The sequence below is a fragment of the Dipodomys merriami genome, unplaced genomic scaffold (genome assembly GCF_024711535.1).
Source record: "Dipodomys merriami isolate MVZ:Mamm:240054 unplaced genomic scaffold, mDipMer1.0.p SCAF_284, whole genome shotgun sequence".
Classification (NCBI taxonomy): domain Eukaryota; kingdom Metazoa; phylum Chordata; class Mammalia; order Rodentia; family Heteromyidae; genus Dipodomys; species Dipodomys merriami.
The window spans coordinates 769662-781468 of NW_027204315.1; the positions used below are offsets into that span (position 1 = coordinate 769662).

Genomic DNA, 11807 nt, shown 5'->3' on the forward strand with positions numbered 1-11807 from the left:
TCATGTAATTGTAATTTCTCTGTATGTTATTTTCACAATTAAATAAAAATTGACATAACGTTTTGTACATCTCATTGTTGTAATAGGTCCACATGTAACCCTATTTAAAACTATTTTCCCTTCCCCTCCACTAATTATATCAACATCAAATACAGTGAAAGCAGGGCTTACACCCTGGGAGAGGTACATACAAAGCAATAAATATATCCTCTTATAAATATGTTGGAAACAATCGCAAGAAAGAAAAAAAAACATTTGAATGCTTATCTTGGAGTTCATTTTGCCTAACATCAACTTGTAGGGGGGTGTGGGGTTGGGGGGGTGGCGAGGGGAAGGGATGATTTTGGGAAACAAAGGAGGAGGCAACAATGCTTGATAAGAAATGTTCTCACCATCTTGCCCGTGTAATTGTAACCCCTCTTTATAGTATTTTCACATTAATAAAAATATTTAAAAAATAAAGATTCTATGCAGAATTATAGTTTAAATGATGAGTTAGTACATATGTTTTGTAGATTCTGACCTCACATGTGTCAGAAAAATATCCATGGATTCATAACTAGAAACTCTGAAGTATAAGTTATAATAATTAGGTAAGTTTCATTAGATAGTTAATGAAGAGAACACCATATGATATTCAGTCAGGTCAAGTAGTTTATATACTGATCTGCTGCCTATGCCATACATGGTGGAGAGGTATGTAAACAAAAGGGGGGGGAAGCGAAACAACCTTGGGCCAGGATGTATCTAGGCCAAGGACGGAATGAGGTATTGCCAGGTGGGGGAGAATTCTGCCACACTGCATCTGGATGTGACCTCAGGGCCTGGGACTCTCCTTTGGTCAGATGGAAAGTGTGATGAGAGGCTGACCAGGTTGTGACATAGCAGGAAGGACAAGTGGCTGCCTCCAGGTGTGCCAGATGCCTAGGTAACACATAAAGAGTGGAAATGTAGCCAAGACATGTACAGGTGTCTGCATAGGGTCTGCATGGCTGGGGCAGACCTAATACCTTTGCCATCTGACACCTGACTCCAAAACATTCATTTTTATTTTCTTTCTTTCTTTCTTTCTTTCTTTCTTTCTTTCTTTCTTTCTTTCTTTCTTTCTTTCTTTCTTTCTTTCTTTCTTTCTTTCTTTCCTTTCCTTCTTCCTTTTTTCTTTCTTTCTCTTTCTTCCTTCCTTCCTTTTTTCTCTTTTCTTTCCTTCCTTCCTTCCTTCCTTCCTTCCTTCCTTTCTTCCTTCCTTCCTTCCTTCCTTCCTTCCTTCCTTCCTTCCTTCATTCATTCCTTCCTTCCTTCCTTCCTTCCTTTTCTCTATCCCTCTCACCCTCTCTCTATCTCTCCTCTCTTTCACTCACCCTCCCTCCCCCCCCCCCGCCTCAGTATTCTCAACTATCAAATAATGAACACTTGGTGAGTTGAAATCACAGGTTGTGAAGAGCAGATCCATCGGCAAATGTGAAACTAATTTAATGTTTCCTTACACCTCTACCACAGGTCACTGGAATCAAATAATGAACACTCAGCAGCATGGCATCTCAAGACATTTGAATGAGGAAAGCAAGTATGTTCACTGCATTCTGTGAGGTCCACCCTGAGAAGGTGGGGCAGACTCTTCCCTCCTCTTGGCTAAATCTCAGCCCAGTTTCTGCATCAGGAGATGTTACTGCCTCCAAGTGAGCCAGTTACCTAAGTGACGCAGGAACTGGGCAGAAATTAACCTCTTGTGATGAGATTAATGGCATGATTAAACATGATCCACTAGTTTGTCGAGATTGAGACTTTCTAAATTTTTGGTTAGGTTATGTACAAATTGTGATCTATTTATTTATGTTTGCTAACCATGATTATAGATGTGAGCCAGCACATCAGACCATTCAAAGTCCTTTATCACACATGGAAGACATGAAGCTTCCCAAATGACATACAAGTTGACAGACAGCAAATAAGTCCTTAATTCTGGTCGAGATGTGTTTTTAATGTGAAGCAAAATTTACTTAGCAAAATATCTGGCTACTCTGATTATACTTTCAAACTTAACCTACATTTTAGTATCAAATCACCTATTAGCCAATGATTCACTCAAATTACCTGTAATCATTCATTTCTGCCATATTTTCTAGAGGTAGAACAGAAGCACACACTATTAACTAAAGTGGTAGAATTTGGGAGGATCACAGTTCTGAATCAGTTTAGAAAGGAAAGTTTCACCAATATCAACTTACTAGGTAGGGATATTGGAATGCCATCACGATCCTTGCTTTTTAGTCTAGGTGCAAAAATTGCTACTCTATGAGTAAAGTAACTTAAACAAGAAAGGATTGGTGGAGTGAGTCCAGTGGTGGAGTACCTGTCTGGCAAACAGTACATCAAAACTGAAATGAACTTCCTAAAGATAAAATAAGAAAAGTAAAGAAACAACAACTCATACTGAGCATGTTTTCAATGTAAAGATTTACACTAATTTATTATAGTTATAATGCCATCATTTATTTCTAAGGGCAAACACATTTTGTGTCAAGCCTAAATGAAAAATAACACAGTATATACAAAGCTTTGATAAAACACAGGTATGGCTTACAATGGTGAACACTTAAGTTTGCATGTGCAGTGGTGTTGCAGGGTTGTTAAGGTTTATGGAAGTCCATACTTTTGATGAACTTGACATGATGTAATTACCTAACCATACAGTTCACTGGACAGATACTGCTGTTATATATATACACAAACACACACATATATAGACACATATGTACGTATTTATATATTAATTGGCATATAAATAAAAATAAAAATTTACAATGAATAAATTTAGTAAACAGATAACCTTTCCCAAATAATTATCTTACCTGAATAAATTCATATCTTATAGCCTCCAATGGTATATCACACTTTAATGGTTGCTGATCCTCTTCAGCTTTTTAATAATGTTTTTTTTTTGTTTTCAGATTAAAAAGCCTGTCAATAAATATACTTGTATGAAATTCCTTTCTTTAGAAGATGAAAAGCACATTGTGTAATCTGGCTCTTTATGTTTCCTCAAAATCACCTTTTATAATTTCAAGTACATATTGACTTAGATCTCCCTCATTTTCTTCCAATAATACCTATGGGAAGGAGAAAATGAAAGATCATTCTGTTACTTTGGGAGCTTCTGTTATTAATCACTGCAATAAATATTATGAAAATGTATCTCTGAAATTATTTAGAGAGATGACTTGAAAGTTACCTTTCTACACACTCATGGTAGTCCCCCAACTAAATCAGAGAACTTAAAATAAGTAACATTTTAGCTGGGAGCCAGTGGCTTATGCTTGTAATCCTAGCAACTCAGGAACTAAATTCTGAGTGTGGTAGTTCAAAGCTAGCCCTGGCAGGAAATCCCTGACACTCTTACCTTCAATTAATCACCAGAAAACCGGAAGTGGCACTACGGTTCAAGTGGTAAAGTGCCAGCATTTATCTAAAAAGCTTAGGGACATCGCCCAGGCCTGGAATTCAAGCCCCATGACCAAGAAATATAAAAAAGGAAAAAAGGAGGAAAAGCAACATTTTAATGCTAATGTGCACATATACACAAAATTGTCTAGAAATAAAATTATAACAACCCCTGGACTGGCAAAAAAAGAGATTAAATTGAAATTGCCTTCAATCATTCATGTAGACAATCTATACTGAGGCCAGGCTATTGGAGCTCACATCACTAACTAAAGGTGTAGAAATTGAGAAGATCACTGTCCAGAACCAGTGTGCAAGGAAAGTAATATGATTCTCATAACATCTTAAAGCCTGGCATGTTGGAATGCATTTGTGATACTAGTTACTTGGCAGACAGAGGTGAAGAACTTAGCCTCTTTTCAGGCCTCAGCACAACTGATAATCCATGAGCAAAGTAAATGCATTGAACAAAGGATTGTTCTAATGGTAGAATACTTGTTCAGCCAACAAAATATCTAAATTCATACTCATTTCTTAAAAGAGAAAAAACAAGGGAGGAAAAAAGAGAAAGAAAGAAAAATAGAATAGGAGGAGGAGAAAAGGAAAGGAAAGAATGAAGGAAGGAAGGAAAGAAGGAAGGAAGGAAGGAAGGAAAAAAGAAAGTATGGGAGAAAGAAAGTAAGGGAGAAAGAAAGAAAGAAAAAAGAAAGAAAGAAAGGAAGGAAGAAAGAAAGAAAGAAGGAAGGAAAGAAGGAAGGAAGGAAGGAAAGAAAGAAAGAAAAAAGAAACAAAGAAAGGAATAAAGAATAGAAAAGAAAGAAAGGGTGGAAGAAAGAATGGGAGGAAGAAAGAAAGGAAGAAAGAGAAGTATAAATAAAAACCTCAGCAGGTGTTAGATGTTAATAATGACCCTAAATATTTTAGTTATAAATGCCATCATTTAATTCCCTGGGAAGAGACATTTTGTATCAAGCGCTGTTGTATGGACTTGGGACCCACGAAAGACCACCAGAAACCACGACCAATTCAAACAGCAAAAGAGACATTTATTTGCAAGCTCAAGTTTGGTCCTCCGCACATCAAGTAATCGATGACGTTAAGAGTCCCAGAGCACACAATCAGTACAGCTTTTATAGTATTGAACAAACAAGTTTAGGGAATTTCCACACAAGCAGTTACATTATTGGTTTGAGTCCACCCTAACTGCTCTGCCCTTTTTCTGAACTATTGGTTTATCCTGTTCCTGGAACACTTGAGCAACTGTTCTTCTTTCTTAAGGGTGGGCAGGGTTGGTGGCAACCTGTATTTTTTCTATATCTTGGGGTTAATCTGCAGGCAGCTTAGCAAAATATGGTGTGGTTAATCTCAAAATGGACTTACTTTGGCTCTTCATTCTCTCCTCTTCTAGAATATTGGGGACCAATCATGGTCTCCTAATTAGCACAATCTTCTATATTTACAGCTTGGTATTGGGATCTCAGAACTAATAGATGTACTGTGCTGATTCTCTTTTTACAAAGGACACCAATCTACAAGGTCTGATCATGAGTAACAAAATTAACAGTAACAAAGGCCCTTACATTTTCTTCCAGCAATCCTGACTCCGTATACCACACCTAACTTACCTTTATACCAGCTGTACTCATAAGCTCCAATTTTAAGACATACTCACACCATTTGCTACATACTTAAACTTTCTGATGCTTGTCTTCTTTAGGAACATTTTAAGACAATCCTTACTTTTTAAATCCTTTCTTATCTAGAGGATACCAATTTTTCCCTAATTCCTTTCCTAAGTCTTTCTTTACTACACCCCTCTTCTTTACAATTCCTTGAGCTCCTTTATGGCTAGAATTTAAAACTGCCCATTTTTCCTTCGACTTCAGGAACCAAGTTATCTCAGAAAGCCTCCAGGCACTAGTGGAATGAAAATCTTACTAGATATTAAGGCTAAGATTAGGGCTGGTACTCATTCCTCCTCCTACTTCCATTGATTTAAAAAAATCTCTCCTTTATCTTTAAAACACACCCAGGAGGAAGCAGGTTATTACCATACCAGAGCCAAACTAGGCTGTGACCCTGATGTATGTAAGGCAAGCCACTGATATACTTGACCTCAATATCCACTGTGGGAATAGAGAGGTTACTGGATATCACCAAAGAATGTCCCACAAAATCTTAGTATTAGTAGCGTTCAATCAGGAAGCATTTTCAGGTGATGGAATCAGGCAGGAGTGGAGTCGAATTTTACCAGGGTGGGGGTGTCTGGGTGATGATATAGATTTCCTCCAGATGACTGTCAAGCTGTCATTGAACTTTACTCATTAGGGTGTGCAGCAGCAGCAGCAGTAGCAGGGTCTCTCAGTGGCTCCAAGGGACTCTCACACCTAATGCTGGGCTGCAAATTCCTACACAGACCGGTTAAGGATACATTGCATAGGCTTGGCAGGCTATGACCCCACTAGTTTTTAAGACTATTTAGACAATAGCACAGGACATTTAACAAATATAACAATTTTTTAAATGAGATAGTTCTTTTAACAATGCTAGGATTTTCTAGGCAGATATAGAGGGCTCAGGATTGTACTATTTTTTCCCATGTCTTTTCCTTCTGTCTATTTTGCCACATTTTTAAAAAAAATTGACTGTGGTCCCTTGTTCTTAAAAGAGGATGATGGGCAAAGATTCATCTTCTCTCACTTCTTCAAGCTGACTCAGGGGTGTTGATCCTACCTAACCAGGAACCTATATCCTTAGCCTATTTTACAAAGAGGTTACCAGGATTAGATGTCATTAAGAACAACATTTTAACTTTTGACAAATACACAGACCTTTTTTCTGACTACAGCAGTGTAGATTATTTAGCCTTCTGGTTTGCAAAAGGATCTTTCTGGATGACTTAGTAATGTGACCTCTAGTAACCAAAGAATGTCTGAGTTACCTATGCAGGCCTTCAGACACATATCAATAGAAATACACTCTCAGGTTTACAAACTTTTTCTCGAGCAGATGAATTTCATGTAGCTGGAGTCAGCTCAAAAGTTACTGCCAATTAGAGCTTTGGGCAAATACAGAGGTTGGGATCTAAACTATCCTCCACATTTTACAACATTAGCTTTTTAGTACTATCACAGATGACTGACTAGTTCCTGTCCCCTACAAGGTAGATAGTCATAGACTTTAGGCATGCTTACAAACTATCTTCCCATGACCTCCTGATTCTGACCAATTTGTGAAGGGCCACATACAAATGACTCTAGGATCTGACATTATTTCTGCCATTCAAGCAATGTCTTACAATCTATGGATGCTCCTCCATTGATTTTTGTCCCAGGAGTGTCTTCTCCACACTGGGAAAAATGCCTCATTGACATTTCCCTTAGTTGGTTGCTGGACTTGAACTCAGGGCCTGAGTTCTATCACTAAGCTCTACAGCTCAAGGCTCACATTCTGCCACTTTGAATCCTAAAGCAGCTCTGCTTACACTTTAAGCCTTCTGGTGGCTGAGTAGTGGTGATAGTCTCACCCGGACCTTTTTCTGCCCGGGCTGGATTCGAACCAGTTGCAAATCAATGAGTCGCAAAAATGCCACTTTACTCCAATTAAAAGTAAGAAGATGGTCAACATAGAAGTAGTTTTTAAGCATATCCTTACCTGAAACTTACTAAGAACCAAAGTTACATCTGACAAACTTACAAGAATCCTCACTCCTTTTTGTGAGCCTGCTGGGAACTGTTTAAAAAAAATACCTATGAGAGCAAACTGAAATAGTAATTACGCAATTATTTTGGTAATCCTAATTTTTCCTTTTTGTACTTTGAGAGAAATGTTTAGAAAAATTTTACTTTTAAACTTTTTATACAGAAATCCATTCCTAATTTATGAGCCTCCTATTAATCTGTTTTAATATTCTATACTTTAGTTTTTAGCTGCATTTTGAAAAATCCCTTGAACTCTCAAGGCTAAGTGTGTTATTAATTTCCTCTTGGCTGCTTGTTTTAAAACAGATGCACATGAATTCGTGTAAACTCAAATAACATATTTTCTTAATGCAAAAATTACAATCACCCTCATTTTACTAAGGATCTAGACTTAACACCTTTATGCCTTAAAAAAAGCATATCCAATGGCAGAATATCATTGAGAGCAAATCACGTCATACAAATAAACTTTGTAACCTTCTTTTTAAGGCCTTCTTACTTTTAATTTTAACACATCCAAGGGGCAGTTTTAGCAGTGCTAATCGGATCTTCACATCACTCATTTTTACCATCATGTCTCTAGTGTGTATATGCAGGAAAAAGTGACAGAATAAAGATGGGCCACTTGTCCCTTCCTGTGGTAAGGGCACGCACCCAATCCGACTCTTTAGCTTGAGATGAACTGTGTTTGTGCCAGCTTGCCCTCTTTCACCATGCATGGACTCCTCCCGTGGCCTGTTCCACCATGCATGACCAGCTAAACTGCACTTCGGCCTGTTCACCATTCACTCCTAAAGATAGGTTTTCTGTTAGCTTCTAAGTTTCTTCTTTTTGTTAACCCAGATATATTGATTACAGTATAAACAGCTTAATGCATTCTAAAATATCAGATTTTCTAATTTTCAAGTTAAAGAATCCTTAAAAACCTATTTTAACAATGTAAAAATGCTTTAAAAATGTTTTGGTAATGTCCAAACCTCATAACCTTTTGAATTTTAAACTTAAACTCACACAAGTGTTACAAAATGCTAACAATTTCTATCATGAACTTGTTCACAAACACATACAAAACACACTCAAATATTTAAGGGCCCCCAAATCAAAATCAGTTGTACGTACGTTTTCTAAAGTTTTCAAACAAAAATTTAAGACAATATTTCTTTTAACTGACGTAATTTTGTAGAGCTTCATTTTCCCAGGGCTTGCTTGCTTAGCAAGGCATTTCACCAATTGGTATTTAATCCATTCTGTTGGAGGAAGGATGAGGGGGGGGGAGGGGGAGAGCCTGAAACTAAACTGGCCTGATTTTTATCCAATTTTATTTTTATTTATTTATTTTTCTTAATGTGTTTTTTTAATTGTGAAAATACTGTACAGAGGAGTTGCAATTACATGGGCAAGATAATGAGTATATTTCTTATCAAGCATTGTAGCTTCCTCCTTTGTTTCCACTTCCCATCTCTTCCCATCCTACCCCCGCCTCCTCACCCAACCCTCCTCTCTTCCTCCCCCCCCCCACCAAAGTTGTAAAGGTGGTTTTCAACATAACGACTTGTACATCTCATTGTTCGAATGGGTCCAAAAGTATCCCTATTTAAGTGCTTTTTTTTTCCCTTCCCCTCCACATATTATCCTGACATCAAATACAATGAAATCAGGGGTTATACTGTGAGGGAGGGAAATACAAAGCAACAAAGAAATAATCTTATAAACGTGTTAGAAACAATCGCATAAAAGAAAAAAAAAACATTTGAATACATATCTTAGGGTTCATATCCCTAACATCAACTTATCTGACCTTTCCTGCTTGACTCATACATATACTATTTATTGCAAATAAGGGAAACCATGGAAACTATCTTTTTTTGGACCTGGTTTACTTCAATTAATATAATTTTTTTCATTTCTTTCCATTTCCTAACAAATGGGACAATGTCATTCTTTCTGATGGAGGCATAAAATTCCATTTTGTATATATACCATATTTTCTTGATGCATTCATCTACTGAGGGGCTTCTGTGTTGGATTCATATCTTAGCTATGGTAAATAATGCTTCAATAAACATAGTCGTGCTGGTAGCTTTAATGTGGTCTTATTTGTGAACATTTGGGTAAATGCCCAAAAGTGGGATTGCTGGGTCATAGGGGACTCAAGCTGATTCAAACTTTGGCAAAGTATCAGGGTATAAAATTAACCCTCAAAAATCAATGGCTTTTCTGTATGCCAACAATGAGAAAAGTGTGTCTAAAATTAGGAAAGCAACTTCATTCGTAATAGCCCCACAAAAAATAAAATACCCAGAAATTAACTTAACCAAAGAAGTGAAGGACATCTATGATGAAAATTTTGAAAACTTGAAAAAGGAAATCAAAACAGAACTTAGAAATTGGCAAAAACTTCCATGCTCCTGGATTGGAAAGATCAACATCGTGAAAATGGCAATACTTCCAAAGGCTATTTACAAATTGAATGCGATACCTATCAATATTCCAACATTCATTCCTCAAGGAAATAGAAGAGGCAAACCAAAAATTCATATGGAATAATAAAAGACCCCAAATAGCAAAAATGATCCTCAACAGAAAGAGCAGTGCTGGAGGAATATCAATATCAAATTTCAAACTCTACTACTAAATCCATTGAAATCAAAGCAGCGGTACTGGCACAAGAACCACAAGAACAGACCTCAGGCCCAAAGGAATAGAATTGAAAACCCAAATAATTGGGAAGCCAAGCAGCAGTTTCCTTTTCATTCGGCACGAGTATTGGATGTTGACTGGCAGAGCAACAACACCTTTGCTTCATGTAGTACAGATATGTGCATTCATGTCTGCAAATTAGGACAACACAGATCTATGAAAACATTCCAGGGACATACAAATGAAGTAAATGCTATCAAGTGGGACCCCACTGGCAATCTTCTGGCCTCCTGTTCTGATGACATGACTTTGAAGATATGCAGCATGAAACAAGATAATTGTGTACATGATTTGCAAGCACATAATAAAGAAATTTATACTATCAAATGGAGTCCAACAGGACCAGGGACAAATAATCCAAATGCCAACCTTATATTAGCAAGTGGGTCCTTTGATTCTACTGGTGGGTTATGGGATGTAGACCGAGGGATTTGCATCCATACTATGACAAAAAACATCCATACTTTGACAGAACTTGTGTACAGTGCTGCTTTCAGTCCCGATGGCAAGTATCTGGCAAGTCGTTCTTTTGACAAATGTGTGCACATCTGGAACACAGACAGTTGCTCTAGTTCACAGCTATAGGGGAACAGGTGGAATTTTTGAAGTTTGCTGGAATGCAGCAGGAGACAAATTTTGAGCCAGTGCATCAGATGGTTCAGTTTGTGTATTAGACCTTCAGAAATAGCGCTACTAGTTGGAAGCCATGGACCGACTATGAATGTGTACATAGCAAAAATGACTGTCCCTGACCCATGTACTGCTACAGTCCCACATGAACCATGGCCAGTCCACTACAGCCAAATCTAAGAGAAGTATATCCGTGCAATGTATATATACAAAATTGCAACCTGAATATGACAGAGTTTTGTCAGAGCTTGTGAATTCTGTTCACCAAGTGCTGGAATCTAATCTGCTGTGCCTCTAAAATAGCATTTAGAAGTTTGGGATATGAAAAACAGGAGAGAGAAATAAATATACACTATAAAAGCCGACCATATATGTACCAGAGTTTGGATACTAATGACAGCCTTTTTTCTACCCTTTGAATCAATCAGCAGACACCATTGATTCTATTCTTTTTTCCCTTCAGTAGTGAGAAGTTTGTATGTACAGAGAAAATGGACGTAACAAAACTCCAGCTGTAGTTTGTTCTTGCTTTTAAATTTTGTTTTTGGTTTGATTATGGATGCATGAAGTAAGGGAGGGAATCAATTTCTTGTTTATATTTTTTTCACCTTTTAAACAATAAAATTTTTCTTAAAAATACTTTAAAGCATTCTTTAGAAGAGGTAGATTTTTGGTACATTTTTGGCTCCCAGAACATATATTCAACTGGTGCATATTGTGGAAGGGGGCATTGGAAGTTAAATGAAAGCATAGGACTTTGGTCATGTCAACCTAGAAGAGACAACCGTAAATAAGGATATTATGCTCTGTTTCTGTTTCTATTTCTCTCTCTGTCTCTCTGTTTCTATTTCTCTCTCTGCCTCACTATATTTTATTTTAGTGATATGGCTTAAATACAGTAGGTTATTTTGGGGGACATATTTCTGCCAATTAAATACTAGAAGGGCACAAATGTTTTGTTTATCTTTAAGTACCACATTGAAGATACAAAAAAATCTTCTGATGTTTTGTAACAATAAGTAAATTATAGATAAAATGTGCACTATTGTGAAAAGGAGCAAAGTAGTTTGGGGCTTTTAAAAAATTGTTTTGTTTTGAGTTTTAAGAGATTAAAATGTTTCTCGATGAGGAATAGCTTCTCAAAGTGTCCATCATTCTGTATAGAAGCTTAAATATGTAATGTAACCAAACTCCAGTATTAAAAATCTCTCGTTATTTTCTTTTATACAAAGCAAGATAACGGCATGTAACATCTGCCATTACATGGCAAAATGTTTACTACCTTAGTTTAAAAACAATCTTTAAGACAAAAGACTTGCTTCAAGGTGTTTTTAAATA

General features: G+C 37.0%; 1 pseudogene; it reads left to right on the top strand.

The window, feature by feature from the left end:
* Positions 1-741: 741 nt before the first annotated feature.
* LOC138838592 (F-box-like/WD repeat-containing protein TBL1XR1 pseudogene) lies at positions 742-10634 on the top strand (annotated as a pseudogene).
* The last annotated feature ends 1173 nt before the right edge of the window (positions 10635-11807 follow it).